Below are 11839 nucleotides of genomic sequence, written 5' to 3'. Positions count from 1 at the left end.
TCGATGTGAGTCTGAGGCCAGCCTGGGCCACATGGTGAGTTCAAGGTTCAAGGGTGAGACCCTGTCTCAAAACACAAGAAAAGTCTTAAATCTAGCTGAGGCTGAAGCGGGGGATTGAATTTTTGAGTGTAGCCTGGATGAGTTAGCAAGTTAGCAAGACCCCACGTCAAAACGTAAAAGGTAAGAAGGGCTGGGATGAGGATGGGGATGGAGCTCGGTGTGAAGGCGCTGGGCTCAGTCCCAGAACCACGGAACAAAGCGCAGTCTCCCAGACCGAGGCAGGAGGCTGGAGTTCAAGGCCAGCCTGGCCTGCAGCGCAAGAGCATGTCTCAAGCAAAGAATAAGTCCCACACCCTCAGAACCTCAGCCCTCTGTCCAGCGCTGGGGTGGAGCCGCTCCTCATGGGCTCTGTCCCACGGAGCCATCCAGGGCCTCAGCCACGCCGGGGAATCGGTCTTCTGTGGCCTCAGCCTCAGGCCCGTAGCTCCAACCCCACTCCACTGGGCTCTTCCCCTGGGACAGGAAACCTTTCCTGCCCAGCAGTCTGGTCCCGGGGCCACGCCAGGCCAAGGGCAGGTGGCGCCATGGCTCGAGGAAGGTTCAGGCTGGCTTTGAACTCACAGCCGTCCTCCTGCCTCAGCCTCCCGAGGCCAGGATTAGAGACACGTGCCACTTCACCATGTCACCAGGGCCTCGTATATGCCAAGCATACCTCTTCCACTGAACTACACTCTCAATCCCCTTTTTGATAATAATTTTTAAAAAGTTTTAGGAGAAGTTCTCAGTATATAGCCGGACTGGCCTTGAACTTAGATCCTCCTGTCTCAGCTTCCCAAGTGCTGAGATCACAGGTGTGGGCCACCAGTCACCCAAACCTTGCTGGGTTGTTTGTTTGCTTTGGGTACCAGGGATCGAACTCATGACCTTGCACTCGCCAGGCCGGCGCTTGTGCTGCTGAGCTAAAGCCCAGCCGCAGTCCATGTCTGGCTGCAGGACAGCTGTGGCGGTCATGGCCCCCTCCAGCTTTCCTTCCCCAGCAGGCATGGGCTGCTGGCGTGCCCTAACCAGAGCTGTATCTCGCACTCCGTGTTTGCGGGGTGTCCCGGGCCGGCTCTCGGGGCAGCTGGGACACACAGTGCACGACACACCTGGTTTCTTTTTACCCCCATCCCCTCCCCACACCCCTCCTCCGTCTCCTGGTCCCCTTCCCACTTACCAAAGAGCCCCTGCCCTGCTGCCTGTGACCTGTCTTGTGTTCTGCACTCGGATCGATTCATGCCATGGGTTTCTCACGTGGTGTTTAATCTCGTGTGTCCAGGGGACAGCTTTCTCCCCCTCCTTTCTTACCCAGGCTGTGTGGAGTGGGCCGCATTCACACCCTAACTGTGGTGAGACCCGGCCACTCCTGAGAGAGCCCCACCTGTGACCCCATGAGGCCTTGGGGGACACCGGACACTGCCCTGACAGGCTGCTTCGCGCTGTAGCTGTGTTGCTGGTGCGGCTGTAACCATGAGTGTGCACGGGGCGCTGTCGGGTGATGACTCTAACTCTCTCGGAAGATCCCTAGGCTTCTTTATTTTAGTTTTTCTTAATACCGGGGATCGAACTCATGACCTTGCACTTGCCGGGCAGGCGCATGTGCTGCTGAGCTAAAGCCCTGGCTCTTTTTAATTTTTCGAATGCCCTCTGCAAGTTGGCAATTTAATGCCCCACCTAAGAACGAGAAAGTCACCATGGACTGCTTGGTGAGGGCCAGCCTGCAGGCGGCACTGAGGACCAACATCCTGTCCCCGACTTGCCCAGGGATGCCACCCTGACCAACAGAGGCACAGCCTCTGATGACATCACCTTTTCAAAGAGGTGTCCTTCTTCCTCCCAGGCAGGCACAGCTGCCCCTGGAACTTGGGGTCAAGGGGGATGAGGTCCCTCCTCCCCCGCTGGAAAAACCTTGTGTAGGAGACATGGACCTGAGGGTCATTTTTGAGATTCAGACCTTTCAGCAGCTGGGCACTTGGGAGGCTGAGGCTGGAGGATCTCTGAGTTTGAGAGCAACCTGAACGACATAGCAAGACTTTTGTTTCAAAAACAAAATCAAAACAAAACAAATAAACCAGCCAGCCTTTTGAGGGCCTGTCCTGGGGAATGCCAGCCTGGACAGAAGTCTTCTGCAGGTGTCACGAGGGCCTGAGCCTGTTCCATGCCACCAGGTCCTGTGGCACAGTGAAGGAAGGATGGCACGGTGTCCCCTAGATCTCGATGTCATGGGCACCCTGGATGTGAGCAGCCACACACTGTCCCTCCCCCACAGACTGTGCCCACGCTGGAATCACCTGGACGTCCCCACAGAGCCCTGGAGGAGCCTGGCCACTCTCAGGAGGGCCGCAACGCCCTCCATGAGGCCGCGGTCCCCTCACCGGGCCTGACCCCTGCGGTACTATGGACCCCTTCACCCATGGACAGTCTGTCCCTCCAGACCTGGGCCGCTGCCTGTGGGCACCTGGCACACAGTGTCACATGCAGGGACCCGCTGGGTGTCCCAGACACCCCAAGAGGGATGTGCTTCACAAATGGAGGTTTCCAGCCAGTCTCCCTCCAGGGGTGATTCCCCAGGATCATGACAGCTACGTCATTTTCCAGGAAGCGGGCTGCGGTTTGAAGCAAGATCTCACTATGCAGCCCAGGCCAGCCTTGAAGTCATAGCAACCCTCCTGCATCAGCCTCCCATGTGCTGAGATTACAGGCACGCACCATCACACCTGACTTTTTGTTTTTTGTCTTTTTTGTTTGTTTTCTGTTTTGTTTCATGTTGAGACAGTGTCTTGCAGAGTTGCTCAGGCTGATCTCAAACTTCTGGAGTCAAGCATTCCTCCTGCCTCAGCCTCCTGAGTGCTGAGATGACAGGTACACTCCGCAAGGCCTGGCTGGGCTCTGCCTATCCAGTCCTGCTTCTCCCGCAGAGTTCTCTCGGGACGGGAGGAGACCCCGGCTCCCGCTCTGGATCCCCTCCCGCACCTCCACCAGCTTGGAAACGAGGGGTTTGCAGACCCCTTCCAGGAAGTGTTGGCTCCTTTCCCTCCACATTGGGCCTCTCCTCCTCCCCCGTCTCCTTCCTCCTCACAGGTCCGGGGCTCGCAGAGTGGCCAGCTGTGAGTGTTTCTTTGGCAGTGTCTTAGCTGGTTGTTGTGAGTATTGGTGCAGGAAGCAATCAGCAAGTATACTGCCCTAGAAGTGCTGCACGTTGTGGGCCAACAGGGAAGCCTCCAGGGACGCCGGCCGGGGCCAGCGGAGACGCTGGGATGCGGGAAGCTCTGCTCTGCCCTGCTGGTGGGTGAGGGCTGCGGGGAATACAAACCTGCAGCCCTTGCAGCCTCTTTGGGGTGCTGAGGGCAGGAGGCCCAGAGTGCTGTGGGCTTCCTCTGGCTGGGAGGAGTTTGGGATCATAGCAGTCAGGGGCTCTGTGCTGAGGTGCTACATCATGAAAGTCTGGTGTTACCACGTCTTACAGAGAAGGAAACGGACGTCCACGGAGAAAAGGTGACTAAGGATGCTGCCCTTCGGGAGGGCAGCCTGGCGTGATGGTGCAAACCCCTGAGCTCCCCTGCTCAGGAGGCTGAGGCAGGAGAATGCACGTTTGAGACCAACCTGGGAAACTTAGATCCTACCTCAGCGTAAAAGGCCTGGGGATGTGGCTCAGCTGTAGGACACTTGCCAAGCAGGTGCGAGCCCTGGGTTCAACCCCAGCGCCACAGTTAGGTTTGGGCCCTAAGGGTCTAGTTCTAACCAGGGACCTGTGTGCTCGCAGATGGGCCCAGGGCTGCTAGTCCTGCTCCGTGGAAAGACTGATCGTGGACACATGTCCCCTTCCCGTCTTTGTTTTCCTTTTCTTTCTGGTTCTTTGAAACAGGGTCTCACTGTAGCCCAGGCTGGCCTTGAGCTTGCGGCAATCCTCCTGCCTCAGCCTCCCAAGTGCCGGGAGTGCAGGCGTGCATCATTGCATCTCACCAGGCATTGTGCTTTTTTCCGTGTAGAAGGCAGCTGCCAGCTCCGGAATGGCCCCTTTGCAGTGATGCCCACAGGCGGGCCGGACCCGGCGCCCCCTCTGCTGCCCGCCCTGGGGAGCCAGGCGTGGGCCGAAGCCAGGCACTGCAATGCCTGGCATGCGGGCAACAGCGACCTCCTGGTACCCAGTCCTCAGGGGAGGGCTGGCGGGGCAGCCGCAGGGTGCCTGGCTGCAGTCCTGACATTTTTGCTGGTTTTCAGCAGAAGAAAAGAATGTTGGCCTCCCCCACTGGTGGCGGATGCAGGGCCCCAGCTTTCAATTAAAGGGACCGTGCTCAGGCCGTGATCTCACCGGCTGTTCCGTTGAGTTCAGGTGAAATCGCTCTCAAGAACCTTCTCCTCCCCAGCGTGGCTCTGAATCACACCAACAAGAGCACCAGAGGAAGAAGTGACTTCCAGAGAGAGTTCACCTGCGGCAGTGCCCAGTGCCGGCTGATAAGTAATCGAGGTGGGCGTTGGCGCACGCCTGTCATCTGAGCACTCCGGAGGCTGGGGCAGGAGGGTTGCTGGTAGTTCAAGGCCAGCCTAGGCTCCTTATGGTAGGGACTTCAAGGCCAGCTGGAAGTGGGGAGTCCAGGGGAGACACTGGGATGACCCATGCGTGCCTCCAGCCAGTGCCCAGCAGGAGGCCACCTCTCCAGGGTGCAGCCCTGCACAGATGACAGCGACCCCTAGTGGAAGTTTAAATGTATACACAAGCCATTCATCACACGGTGCGGGGTTCGTGGTTGGGGTGTTTTTGTCATCCAGGATGTCACAGCTGGGGAAGGTGGGGGAGGCTGAGTAGTATCGGGAACCTGGCCAGGATCCCCAACTGTCTGAGGGGTACGGCAAAGGGTAAAATGAGAGACAGACAGAGTTACTAATGCATGATGGGAGCTAGGAGGTCAGTGCCCCAGGACAGGCAGGACCCCGGTCCCCACACCAGCCTCTGTCTACCGGGTGTGTGGAGGGTTAGGGTGTACACAGGGATAGGAGGGGCCAGCGAAGGTTCAGGGGTCCCTGACCCCGCAGGCAAGGACAGTCCCGGGCTGACAGAAAGGACAGGGATGACCTTATGCTGAGCAGGCCCTGGCTCTGGAGTCTTCTTTCTCCTCTTGTTAGGCTTGGTGGCCGGAGAGGACGTGGGTTAAAATGTACACAGTGACGTTCGATTCCAGGCAGCGCCGAGTCCTGGATTCAACCTGGAGCAAGACAAGGATGGAAGCAGAAAAGCCGGGGGAGCTCGGGAAGTCTCCCATCATGCATTAGCAGGCGTTTGTGAGTTCACCTTTGTGCACTTGTGAGTTCCGGCTGAGGCGGGCAGCTGTAAGATGGGACCTTTAGGGAGGGGGGTGGACATAAGGGGGTCCTCCCTGCTTTCCTCCGCTGCTTCTCTGTTCCTCGGGAATTATCCCAAACTAAAGTGCCTGCTAAACAGCAGAAGCGAGTATAGATGCGTATGTGCAGGTATTTTGTTGTTGTTGTTTGAGACGTTTGAGACAGGGTCTCGCTGTGTAGTGCAGGCTGGCCTCCAGCTCACAGTGATCCTCCTTCCTCAGCCTCCTGAGCGCTGGCATCACAGCAGTCACCACCACCGCATCCAGTTTTTGCAGTATTTAAAGCCAAATTCTGTTTTCCAAACACATCTCCCAACATACAAAATAATCTATAAACTGTGTCCGTTACACACTTAAAAAAACCGAAAGACTGTGACCCTCAGTGGCCTTCCGGGACCCCTGCAGGGTTGGTGCTTAGATGCCTGCATGGAAGCTCGAATGCACCGCCAGCTCGCTGTCCACCCAGCAATGCCAGGTGCTGGGGACCCGCTCCCACCAGCCACCGTCCAGGGGCCCGGCCAAGCCTGCCCGGCCCTGTGTGGCTGCGCTCTCTGAAGCAGTGTGAGTCCAGCCGGGAGTCCAGTGTAGACGAGAAGGGCTGCCCGGCCGTCCACAGTCGCCTTCCTGCTTGGGTCCGAAACCCAAGGTCTCACGGATTCACTGCCCGTGGGGAGAACAAGGAGGCGTGGGGACTCACAGCCTGGTCCCACGGCATCCGTCCTCCCCAAACCTAGGTGTCCCCTCGGGCCACTTGGGAGAAGTCCCTTCTTCCTCCTGTGCTAGAAGTGGGAAGGGGAAAGCAGAGTCTCCAACGAGGCCCAGGTGGAGGCAGCTGCTGGGAAGCTGAGGCAGGAGGATGGCAATGCCAGGCCAGCACAGCAGGTTCAGAGACGCTGTCTGGAAATGTCAGAGGGTCGTAGATGGAGCCCAGCACTGACTGGGGTCAAGCCCAGCACCGGAAAAATTCCGTGTCACCATTCAGGCTGGGATCTCCCGTCCTGGACGCTGGGTCATGGCACAGTGAGACCTGCTGTGGTTGATTTTCATACCTGAAATACAAGTCACAGGTGAGCCGGCTCACTGCCCGGCTTGTTTTCTTTTTTGTTTTTTGTGTGTTCTGGGGTTTTTGTTTTGTTTTGTTTTTTGGTTTTTTTTTTTGAGATAGAGCATTGCTGTGTAGCCCAGACTGGCCTCAAACCCACATTGATCCTCCTGCCTCAGCCTCCCAGGTGCTGGGAGCTCAGGCCTGCACCACTGCCTGGGGCCCTTGTTCTGTGTTAGTAGCTTTGACACAGAACTCACTTCTTGCTGGGCATGGTGGCTCCCACCTGTCATCTCAGCACTCAGGAGGCTGAGGCAGGAGGATCGTTGCGAGTTCGAGACCAGCCTGGGCTACAAAGTGAACTCAAGGCCAGCCTGAACTGCATAGCGAGACCCTGTCTCAACAAAGACAAAAAGAAAAAAGGATTCACTCTCTGCTGAAAGGTGGAATGTGGTTAGGAGGGGAAGGGGAGAGGAAACAGTTAACCCTGTAGGAGCTGCACAGACACAGACCCGTCCCACTCCGATCAGAGCGAGCAGGTGGCTGAGCAGAGGCTGCCAGGGTTCCACTGTGTCTCCCAGAGCTGGGCCCACGCCTGTCATCTCAGCACTCCAGAGGCTGAGGCAGGAGGATTGCCACAAACTCAAGACCAGCCTGAACTACACAGTGCGAGCCTGTCTCCATCCATCAGTGAGTCGGTCCCTCACTCCTCTGAGGCCTCCCCCTGCCCTGTGCCGCTGGCTGTGGTCATGGGTGTGACTGCTGCAGCCACCAGGCGGGGTGCTGGTGTGGGTGACGGCACGGGAAGGAGTCTGCAGAGACTCGGGCTGCAGGAGGCTCGGGCTCGGGAGGCTGAGACAGGATGATCTGAGGTTCAGGGCCAGCCGGGGCAAGTTAGTGAGAGCCAGTCCCGAAGTGCACATCACAGGCCCTGCCCAGGTCTTCACCCCGTCCCCCACCCTGTCCCCCCTGCTCCTGTCTGTGGTTATGGTGCTCATCTTTCAAGGTACTTGGGGTTAAACCAAGGGCCTTATATACCCAGCAAGGGCTGTATCATTGAGTGCACACTGTACCCCCAAACCCTTTTTCCAGGGGGCCCACCCTGGTAACTGCATCTACACAGCTGCTTTCTGGGGTCCCCCAGGGTGAAACTTCAGGCACACTTGGGGCCAGGAGCCAGCGTGGCCTGTGAAGGACCTTTCTGTGCCTTCCCAGGCTGATGGTGGTTTTCTTTCAGTTTTTGTGGTGCTGGGAACTGAACCCATGGCCTTCGCACCGAGCGGTGGCCCCAGTCCTCTATTCTGAGACACAGGCTCTTGCTAAGTCGCTGAATTGTCCAGGCAGGGCTGGAACGTGGCATCCTCCTGCCTCAGCCTCCCGGACGCTGGGATTACGGGTATGCATTGTCAGGCCTGCTCTCTGTGAGCGTGTTTTTATAGCTAGATGACTGTCTTCCCAGACTGAGATGTGGCTGTCACTCACCTTCCAGGCTGCAGGGAGGAAACGGGATCCCCCTCCCCTCGCAGGGGAAGCAGCACCTCCTGGTGGTGCCTGGACTCACTGTGTCGGGGCTGGCAGGGAGGGAAGCGAGGCCTGGCTTTGTCCTTTTCTTTTGCAGCACCATACTGGGGCCCCCAACCCGGTGCTCGGTACCCCCAAGTTTGTTTTGTTTCGTTTTGTTTTGTTTTTATCAGTACCGGGGATCGAACTCACGACCACGCACTTGCAAGGCAGGTACTTATGCCGCTGAGCTAAATCCCCAGCCCCTTATCCCCCCAACGTACACCTGCAGCCCTGTCGGTTTTGTTCCGAGACAAGGGCTCTCGGCTTTGCCCAGGCTGGCCCTGAAGAGCCGGCCCTGACCCTGCTTCTGCACGGGACTTGCCGATGGGGGAGCCAGTGGGCTGTGGGAAAGGCAGGGTGCACAGCCTGGTCCCAAAGCTCCGAGCCCTGAGGAGCATGACAGGAAGCAGACTCAATCGCAGCTCCCGGCTGTCACCAGCACCGTGGACCAGCAGAGCCTGCAGTGCAAAGCTGTGAGAGCGGATTCTACCCGGAGAACCTGCAGGCTGCCCGTGACCCAGAAGCATCTGCGATGCGGCCCTTTCTCCTCTCTGCTCCCCACCCTGACTCTCACTGTGTGGCCCAGGCCATACCAAACTTGTGAGCTCAAGGGATCCTCCTGCCTCAGCCTCCAGGCCCATCCGAGCCCGGTCTGTTGTCAGCGGAATCTCAGGTGTTGCTAACAGAAAAACTGAAAACCTCCCGGGACAGGTCACTGTGTCCCTAACTGGAGGGAACTTGATCCCCGTGAAAAATGGATGAGGACACAGCTGGGCTGGGGATGCCTGTGTCACAGGCTGGCGCGTGTCGATGGGCTCCTCCTTGGTTACTCACCAAGGCCTCTGCACGCTTGGCAACCCAGAGTGGACGGGCTAGGTTCTCGTCCTTCTCAAGCATCTGTCCTGTGCAGACAGGTGACAGCGACAGGACCCAGAGCGAGTTCTCCAGGTGGCACCCGTCAGCCACCGTCCGGGAGCTGCGTTTCCAGGAGAAGCAGCTCTGAGCTGGAGGGCAGTGGTGGCTCCTGCTGGTGGCTTCTGTTGCTCAGCTCCACTGTTTCCAGGCCAGGGTCCTGGCACAGGGCCGCGGCTCTCATCCCGGAGCTGAGACCAAGTGAGGGGCAGCAGGAGGATGCCCGGGAGCCCCCGCCTTCCCACGCACTCTGTCCAGGCAGTTGAGACACCAATTTGCAGTCCTCCTGCCTCGGCCTCCCAAGTGCCGGATGCCAGACGGGCTCCCCCATACTGAGCTGCGGCCCAGCCTCAGCGAACGGTCTTGGGGGGATTTGAGAGCCCAGCCGGAAGAGAGGCTCCACGCAGAAGAAGGACTTTGCCGCTGGCCACAGGCCTTTCTCACATCACTGATGGGTACATTTCTATTAGGTTTTCTTTTACTCTGATTTGCTTTAAAGCTGGGGTTTGCAGCCTCAGTTGGCCCACAACCCCCTTTATAAGGCAGAGAAATCTCATACCCTCTGGGGCACCTCGAAGGCTTCACACCCTCCTGCACCCTCTACCTCCTCCCTGACTCATACAGAGGGTCAGGGTGTGGGCCAGATGTGGTGGGCAGGCCTGCGATCCCAGCTGAGGCAGGAAGATCACGAGTTCAAGGACAGCCTGAGCTATCTGGTGAGTTCAGTGTCCCCTGCCTTCAAAAGAAAAAAATAAACCAAAACTGCACCAGGCATGGTGGCGCACGCCTGTCATTCCAGTACTCTGGGCGCCTGGGACACATTGAGGATCACAAGTTGGAGCCCAGCCTGGGTAATGGACAAGACCCTGTCTCAAATAATAACAGCAACAAAATAGTCCGGTCTGCTCATGTCGTGGAATATTACTGGTCAGGAAGAAAGCATGAAATGACTCCTGTGGCTAGGATGCGCTTGGCAGACGGTTGGTTATGTGAAGGACGGAAAGGAGGAGCTCTTATAGCATCCCTCAGTGAGGCCCCGAGTCAGCAGAAGCAGAGACACAGCAGAGAGGGGCCTGGCCTGGCCTGGCCTGGCCTGGCGCTGGGGCACGGGAGACTTACCGCTTAAGTGGTTTCTGTGAGAGGTGATGAAAATTTCAGGAAATAGGTAGTGGTGAGTGTCGCCCAGTATGGGGAGTCCACAAACCCTGCTGAATTCCTTACTTAAGACTGTGCAACCACACACTTGTGATCCCAGCACTCGGGAGGCTGAGGCAGGAGGGTCTCACATTCAAGGTCAGCCTGGACAACTTAGCAAGACGCTGTCTCAGGAAAGGGCTGAGGTTGCAGCTCAGTAGCAGAGTGTGTGCTTAGCATGTGCAAGGGCCTGGGGTCCATCCCTAGCACCAAAAATAAACTAGGTTGAAAATGGTGATTAATCACATGTCCCCACTTAAGTAGCTGCTGTTTCGTTTGGACAGGGTCACACTGTGTAGTTCAGGCTGGCCTCAGATTTTCAGGAATCCCCTTGCCTCAGCCTCCTGAGGGAGAACAGGAGCTTTGATCCCATAGGACAAGCTGGATCTTTAGAATTCTACCCACTAAATAGGGCTGGGAACAGAGGGGCAGGGCTGGACCCAAAGTCTCTCACTGCATCCTGAGATCTTGCTTATGGGGCCAGGCGTGGTGGCAAATGCCTTCATCCCAGCACTCAGGAGGCTGAAGCAGGAGGATCTCAGGTTCAAGCCCAGCCTGGGCAACTTAGTGATTTAATTTTTATTTACTTTTTTGTACTGGGGATTGAACTCAGGATTTTGCACTTGCTAGACATGTGTTTAATGCCACTGAGCTACATCCCCAACAATTTAGTGATTTAGACCATGTCTCAAATTAGGCATGGTGGTGCACACCTGTAACCCCAGGACTCTGGAGGCTGAGGCAGGAGGATTGCTGTGGGTTTGAGGCCAGTCCAGGCTACATAGTGAGGCTGTCTAAAAAGAAAGTCAGTTTTTTTTCTTTTAGTCTGTAAAACACCAAATACAAAACAATATCGCTCTGGTAGAAAGGGCTGGCCACCAGCTCGTTCTCCATGAAGCCCAGAGCCGCTTGTCCTAGAAATGGGGCCACCCTTTCGTTTGCGGCCCAACGGTCACCCGGACTTGCTGAGGCAGGGTTTGCACAATCTCCTCGGGTGCTGGGGTGCAGGAGCAGGATAGGGGCCCCACTCCGCTTCCTCTTCCTGCTCCAGGTGCCTGGGCTGGAGGGCGGATGCCACAGCTCCCTCGAGCGGCCTCCGGGGTGGACGGTGGTGCCCTAGGTCCCTCCCATGGGTTCCTGCAGGAGCCGCATGAAAGCTGGTCACCAAGGCTAGAGTGGATGGGGCTGTGCCACCCAGCTGTCACTGCTCTGTGGCTGTCAGAGCAGGAGAGGAGCAGGAGGTAGAGCCCCTTGTTGGTGCCGGGGAGGGGAAAGAGCTCAGATTCGGGCTCCAGCTCTGTGGCCAGGCTGAGGGGTGCCCGCAGCAGGACCTCAGACGTGGCCTCTGCGTGCCAGGCGGCAGTGGCTGCCAGCTGGGACCAACCTGGGGTCAGGACACCAGCGTCCTCTGTGATCCCTGCCAGGCCCGGCAGAGGAGGCGGGAGGGAGGACAGGGAGCTGGACGTCTCACCACAGGGCTCCGGCGCCCAGTGCGGGCAGCCCAGCGTCTGGAATGAGGGAGCCAAGCCCCATTGGTCTGACCCCGGGATCTGGGGCCCAGCTCCCTGCGGCAGAGGCCGTGCTGAGGACTTGGGGTCACTGGGCCCAGGACTCCACCCCAGCCTGAGTGGCAGCTGGGACAGGACAGCTGGCTCCCTGGGCTGAGAGGTGTGAGGCTATTTCAGGCCAGGCGGCCTGTGTTCCTGGGGACAGATCACTGGGAACACAGGCACAGAGGGGTCAGGCAAAG

This window comes from Cavia porcellus, unplaced genomic scaffold (genome assembly GCF_034190915.1).
Source record: "Cavia porcellus strain 051 isolate PalLab524CR breed Dunkin Hartley unplaced genomic scaffold, mCavPor4.1 scaffold_25, whole genome shotgun sequence".
Taxonomy (NCBI): domain Eukaryota; kingdom Metazoa; phylum Chordata; class Mammalia; order Rodentia; family Caviidae; genus Cavia; species Cavia porcellus.
Note: the sequence above shows the minus strand (reverse complement) of the source record.